We start from the raw sequence: 7,322 nt of genomic DNA, 5'->3' as shown, positions 1-7,322 counted from the left end.
GGAGATTTCACTAATTTCTCCGAATTGTATTACCCTCGTGTTCTACTCGTTGGATATTTTTCCCCAAGAGATCTCATGGGTAAATGAATATATTGGAGTCGAAACGGAGCCTTAATGAAACATGTAAAAAAAAATTCCCCTTTTTGAGGGCAATTTTCACAAGTTTTTTCCTTATATTCGTACGTCTCTCAGTATTTTGACTGTATCACCCTATACACACCTCGGATTTGCACGAAATTTTATACATAAAACCCTAAGACATAGGTGTACAACTTTTGTGCCCATGACCCTCGCATATTCTTTAGTATTCACTATCAAAAGATTGCTGGAATCCATATTAGAGAAATCGAAGATTTCTGAAAGGGGTACCCCTTTGGTGAATTGGAGATTTCACTAATTTCTCCGAATTGTATTACCCTCGTGTTCTACTCGTTGGATATTTTTCCCCAAGAGATCTCATGGGTAAATGAATATATTGGAGTCGAAACGGAGCCTTAAATCAACATTTAAAAAAAAATTCCCCATTTTGAGCGAAATTTTCACAAGTTTTCTCCTTATATTCGTACGTCTCTCAGTATTTTGACTGTATCACCCTATACATACCTCGGACTTGCACGAAATTTTATACATAGAACCCTAAGACATAGGTGTAAAACTTTTGTGCCCAAGACCCTCGCATATTCTTTAGTATTCACTATCAAAAGATTGCTGGAATCCATATTAGAGAAATCGAAGATTTCTGAAAGGGGTACCCCTTTGGTGAATTGGAGATTTCACTAATTTCTCCGAATTGTATTACCCTCGTGTTCTACTCATTGGATATTTTTCCCCAAGAGATCTCATGGGTAAATGAATATATTGGAGTCGAAACGGAGCCTTAATGAAACATTTAAAAAAAAATTCCCCTTTTTGAGGGCAATTTTCACAAGTTTTTTCCTTATATTCGTACGTCTCTCAGTATTTTGACTGTATCACCCTATACACACCTCGGATTTGCACGAAATTTTATACATAAAACCCTAAGACATAGGTGTACAACTTTTGTTCCCATGACCCTCGCATATTCTTTAGTATTCACTATCAAAAGATTGCTGGAATCCATAATAGAGAAATCGAAGATTTCTGAAAGGGGTACCCCTTTGGTGAATTGGAGATTTCACTAATTTCTCCGAATTGTATTACCCTCGTGTTCTACTCGTTGGATATTTTTCCCCAAGAGATATCATGGGTAAATGAATATATTGGAGTCGAAACGGAGGCTTAATGAAACATTTAAAAAAAAATTCCCCTTTTTGAGGGCAATTTTCACAAGTTTTTTCCTGATATTCGTACGTCTCTCAGTATTTTGACTGTATCACCCTATACACACCTCGGATTTGCACGAAATTTTATACATAGAACCATAAGAGATAGGGATACAACTTTTGTGCCCAAGACCCTCGCATATTCTTTAGTATTCACTATCAAAAGATTGCTGGAATCCATATTAGAGAAATCGAAGATTTCTGAAAGGGGTACCCCTTTGGTGAATTGGAGATTTCACTAATTTCTCCGAATTGTATTACCCTCGTGTTCTACTCATTGGATATTTTTCCCCAAGAGATCTCATGGGTAAATGAATATATTGGAGTCGAAACGGAGCCTTAATGAAACATGTAAAAAAAAATTCCCCTTTTTGAGGGCAATTTTCACAAGTTTTTTCCTTATATTCGTACGTCTCTCAGTATTTTGACTGTATCACCCTATACACACCTCGGATTTGCACGAAATTTTATACATAAAACCCTAAGACATAGGTGTACAACTTTTGTGCCCATGACCCTCGCATATTCTTTAGTATTCACTATCAAAAGATTGCTGGAATCCATATTAGAGAAATCGAAGATTTCTGAAAGGGGTACCCCTTTGGTGAATTGGAGATTTCACTAATTTCTCCGAATTGTATTACCCTCGTGTTCTACTCGTTGGATATTTTTCCCCAAGAGATCTCATGGGTAAATGAATATATTGGAGTCGAAACGGAGCCTTAAATCAACATTTAAAAAAAAATTCCCCATTTTGAGCGAAATTTTCACAAGTTTTCTCCTTATATTCGTACGTCTCTCAGTATTTTGACTGTATCACCCTATACATACCTCGGACTTGCACGAAATTTTATACATAGAACCCTAAGACATAGGTGTAAAACTTTTGTGCCCAAGACCCTCGCATATTCTTTAGTATTCACTATCAAAAGATTGCTGGAATCCATATTAGAGAAATCGAAGATTTCTGAAAGGGGTACCCCTTTGGTGAATTGGAGATTTCACTAATTTCTCCGAATTGTATTACCCTCGTGTTCTACTCATTGGATATTTTTCCCCAAGAGATCTCATGGGTAAATGAATATATTGGAGTCGAAACGGAGCCTTAATGAAACATTTAAAAAAAAATTCCCCTTTTTGAGGGCAATTTTCACAAGTTTTTTCCTTATATTCGTACGTCTCTCAGTATTTTGACTGTATCACCCTATACACACCTCGGATTTGCACGAAATTTTATACATAAAACCCTAAGACATAGGTGTACAACTTTTGTTCCCATGACCCTCGCATATTCTTTAGTATTCACTATCAAAAGATTGCTGGAATCCATAATAGAGAAATCGAAGATTTCTGAAAGGGGTACCCCTTTGGTGAATTGGAGATTTCACTAATTTCTCCGAATTGTATTACCCTCGTGTTCTACTCGTTGGATATTTTTCCCCAAGAGATATCATGGGTAGATGAATATATTGGAGTCGAAACGGAGCCTTAATGAAACATTTAAAAAAAAATTCCCCTTTTTGAGGGCAATTTTCACAAGTTTTTTCCTGATATTCGTACGTCTCTCAGTATTTTGACTGTATCACCCTATACACACCTCGGATTTGCACGAAATTTTATACATAGAACCATAAGAGATAGGGATACAACTTTTGTGCCCAAGACCCTCGCATATTCTTTAGTATTCACTATCAAAAGATTGCTGGAATCCATATTAGAGAAATCGAAGATTTCTGAAAGGGGTACCCCTTTGGTGAATTGGAGATTTCACTAATTTCTCCGAATTGTATTACCCTCGTGTTCTACTCGTTGGATATTTTTCCCCAAGAGATCTCATGGGTAAATGAATATATTGGAGTCGAAACGGAGCCTTAATTCAACATTTAAAAAAAAATTCCCCTTTTTGAGGGCAATTTTCACAAGTTTTTTCCTTATATTCGTACGTCTCTCAGTATTTTGACTGTATCACCCTATACACACCTCGGATTTGCACGAAATTTTATACATAGAACCCTAAGACATAGGTGTACAACTTTTGTGCCCATGACCCTCGCATATTCTTTAGTATTCACTATCAAAAGATTGCTGGAATCCATAATAGAGAAATCGAAGATTTCTGAAAGGGGTACCCCTTTGGTGAATTGGAGATTTCACTAATTTCTCCGAATTGTATTACCCTCGTGTTCTACTCGTTGGATATTTTTCCCCAAGAGATCTCATGGGTAAATGAATATATTGGAGTCGAAACGGAGCCTTAAATCAACATTTAAAAAAAAATTCCCCATTTTGAGCGAAATTTTCACAAGTTTTCTCCTTATATTCGTACGTCTCTCAGTATTTTGACTGTATCACCCTATACATACCTCGGACTTGCACGAAATTTTATACATAGAACCCTAAGACATAGGTGTAAAACTTTTGTGCCCAAGACCCTCGCATATTCTTTAGTATTCACTATCAAAAGATTGCTGGAATCCATATTAGAGAAATCGAAGATTTCTGAAAGGGGTACACCTTTGGTGAATTGGAGATTTCACTAATTTCTCCGAATTGTATTACCCTCGTGTTCTACTCGTTGGATATTTTTCCCCAAGAGATCTCATGGGTAAATGAATATATTGGAGTCGAAACGGAGCCTTAATGAAACATTTAAAAAAAAATTCCCCTTTTTGAGGGCAATTTTCACAAGCTTTCTCCTTATATTCGTACGTCTCTCAGTATTTTGACTGTATCACCCTATACACACCTCGGATTTGCACGAAATTTTATACATAAAACCCTAAGACATAGGTGTACAACTTTTGTGCCCATGACCCTCGCATATTCTTTAGTATTCACTATCAAAAGATTGCTGGAATCCATATTAGAGAAATCGAAGATTTCTGAAAGGGGTACCCCTTTGGTGAATTGGAGATTTCACTAATTTCTCCGAAATGTATTACCCTCGTGTTCAACTCGTTGGATATTTTTCCCCGAGAGATCTCATGGGTACATGAATATATTGGAGTCGAAACGGAGCCTTAATTCAACATTTAAAAAAAAATTCCCCTTTTTGAGGGCAATTTTCACAAGTTTTTTCCTGATATTCGTACGTCTCTCAGTATTTTGACTGTATCACCCTATACACACCTCGGATTTGCACGAAATTTTATACATAGAACCCTAAGACATAGGTGTACAACTTTTGTGCCCGTGACCCTCGCATATTCTTTTGTATTCACTATCAAAAGTTTGCTGGAATCCATATTAGAGAAATCGAAGATTTCTGAAAGGGGTACCCCTTTGGTGAATTGGAGATTTCACTAATTTCTCCGAAATGTATTTCCCTCGTGTTCTACTCGTTGGATATTTTTCCTCAAGAGATCTCATGGGTAAATGAATATATTGGAGTCGAAACGGAGCCTTAATTCAACATTTAAAAAAAAATTCCCCTTTTTGAGGGCAATTTTCACAAGTTTTTTCCTTATATTCGTACGTCTCTCAGTATTTTGACTGTATCACCCTATACACACCTCAGATTTGCACGAAATTTTATACATAGAACCCTAAGACATAGGTGTACAACTTTTGTGCCCATGACCCTCGCATATTCTTTAGTATTCACTATCAAAAGATTGCTGGAATCCATAATAGAGAAATCGAAGATTTCTGAAAGGGGTACCCCTTTGGTGAATTGGAGATTTCACTAATTTCTCCGAATTGTATTACCCTCGTGTTCTACTCGTTGGATATTTTTCCCCAAGAGATCTAATGGGTAAATGAATATATTGGAGTCGAAACGGAGCCTTAAATCAATATTTAAAAAAAAATTCCCCTTTTTGAGGGAAATTTTCACAAGTTTTTTCCTTATATTCGTACGTCTCTCAGTATTTTGACTGTATCACCCTATACACACCTCGGACTTGCACGAAATTTTATACATAGAACCCTAAGACATAGGTGTACAACTTTTGTGCAAAAGACCCTCGCATATTCTTTAGTATTCACTATCAAAAGATTGCTGGAATCCATATTAGAGAAATCGAAGATTTCTGAAAGGGGTACACCTTTGGTGAATTGGAGATTTCACTAATTTCTCCGAATTGTATTACCCTTGTGTTCTACTCGTTGGATATTTTTCCCCAAGAGATCTCAAGGGTTTATGAATATATTGGAGTCGAAACGGAGCCTTAATTCAACATTTAAAAAAAAATTCCCCTTTTTGAGGGCAATTTTCACAAGCTTTCTCCTTATATTCGTACGTCTCTCAGTATTTTGACTGTATCACCCTATACACACCTCGGATTTGCACGAAATTTTATACATAAAACCCTAAGACATAGGTGTACAACTTTTGTGCCCATGACCCTCGCATATTCTTTAGTATTCACTATCAAAAGATTGCTGGAATCCATATTAGAGAAATCGAAGATTTCTGAAAGGGGTACCCCTTTGGTGAATTGGAGATTTCACTAATTTCTCCGAATTGTATTACCCTCGTGTTCAACTCGTTGGATATTTTTCCCCGAGAGATCTCATGGGTAAATGAATATATTGGAGTCGAAACGGAGCCTTAATTCAACATTTAAAAAAAAATTCCCCTTTTTGAGGGCAATTTTCACAAGTTTTTTCCTGATATTCGTACGTCTCTCAGTATTTTGACTGTATCACCCTATACACACCTCGGATTTGCACGAAATTTTATACATAGAACCCTAAGACATAGGTGTACAACTTTTGTGCCCGTGACCCTCGCATATTCTTTTGTATTCACTATCAAAAGTTTGCTGGAATCCATATTAGAGAAATCGAAGATTTCTGAAAGGGGTACCCCTTTGGTGAATTGGAGATTTCCCTAATTTTTCCGAAATGTATTTCCCTCGTGTTCTACTCGTTGGATATTTTTCCTCAAGAGATCTCATGGGTAAATGAATATATTGGAGTTGAAATGGAGCCTTAATTCAACATTTAAAAAAAAATTCCCCTTTTTGAATGCAATTTTCACAAGTTTTTTCCTTATATTCGTACGTCTCTCAGTATTTTGACTGTATCACCCTATACACACCTCGGATTTGCACGAAATTTTATACATAGAACCCTAAGACATAGGTGTAGAACTTTTGTGCCCATGACCCTCGCATATTCTTTAGTATTCACTATCAAAAGATTGCTGGAATCCATATTAGATAAATCGAAGATTTCTGAAACGGGTACCCCTTTGGTGAATTGGAGATTTCACTAATTTCTCCGAATTGTATTACCCTCGTGTTCAACTCGTTGGATATTTTTCCCCAAGAGATATCATGGGTAAATGAATATATTGGAGTCGAAACGGAGGCTTAATTCAACATTTAAAAAAAAATTCCCCTTTTTGAGGGCAATTTTCACAAGTTTTCTCCTTATATTCGTACGTCTCTCAGTATTTTGACTGTATCACCCTATACACACCTCGGATTTGCACGAAATATTATACATAGAACCCTAAGACGTAGGTGTTCAACTTTTGTGCCCATGATCCTCGTATATTCTTTAGTATTCACTATCAAAAGATTGCTGGAATCCATATTAGAGAAATCGAAGATTTCTGAAAGGGGTACCCCTTTGGTGAATTGGAGATTTCACTAATTTCTCCGAAATGTATTACCCTCGTGTTCTACTCGTTGGATATTTTTCCCCAAGAGATCTCATGGGTAAATGAATATATTGGAGTCGAAACGGAGCCTTAATGAAACATTTAAAAAAAAATTCCCCTTTTTGAGGGAAATTTTCACAAGTTTTTTCCTTATATTCGTACGTCTCTCAGTATTTTGACTGTATCACCCTATACACACCTCGGATTTGCACGAAATTTTATACATAGAACCCTAAGACATAGGTGTACAACTTTTGTGCCCAAGACCCTCGCATATTCTTTAGTATTCACTATCAAAAGATTGCTGGAATCCATAATAGAGAAATCGAAGATTTCTGAAAGGGGTACCCCTTTGGTGAATTGGAGATTTCACTAATTTCTCCGAATTGTATTACCCTCGTGTTCTA

This window comes from Humulus lupulus, chromosome 5 (genome assembly GCF_963169125.1).
Source record: "Humulus lupulus chromosome 5, drHumLupu1.1, whole genome shotgun sequence".
Lineage (NCBI taxonomy): Eukaryota > Viridiplantae > Streptophyta > Magnoliopsida > Rosales > Cannabaceae > Humulus > Humulus lupulus.
The sequence above is the reverse complement of the archived record's forward strand: the minus strand, read 5'-3'. Positions refer to the sequence as shown.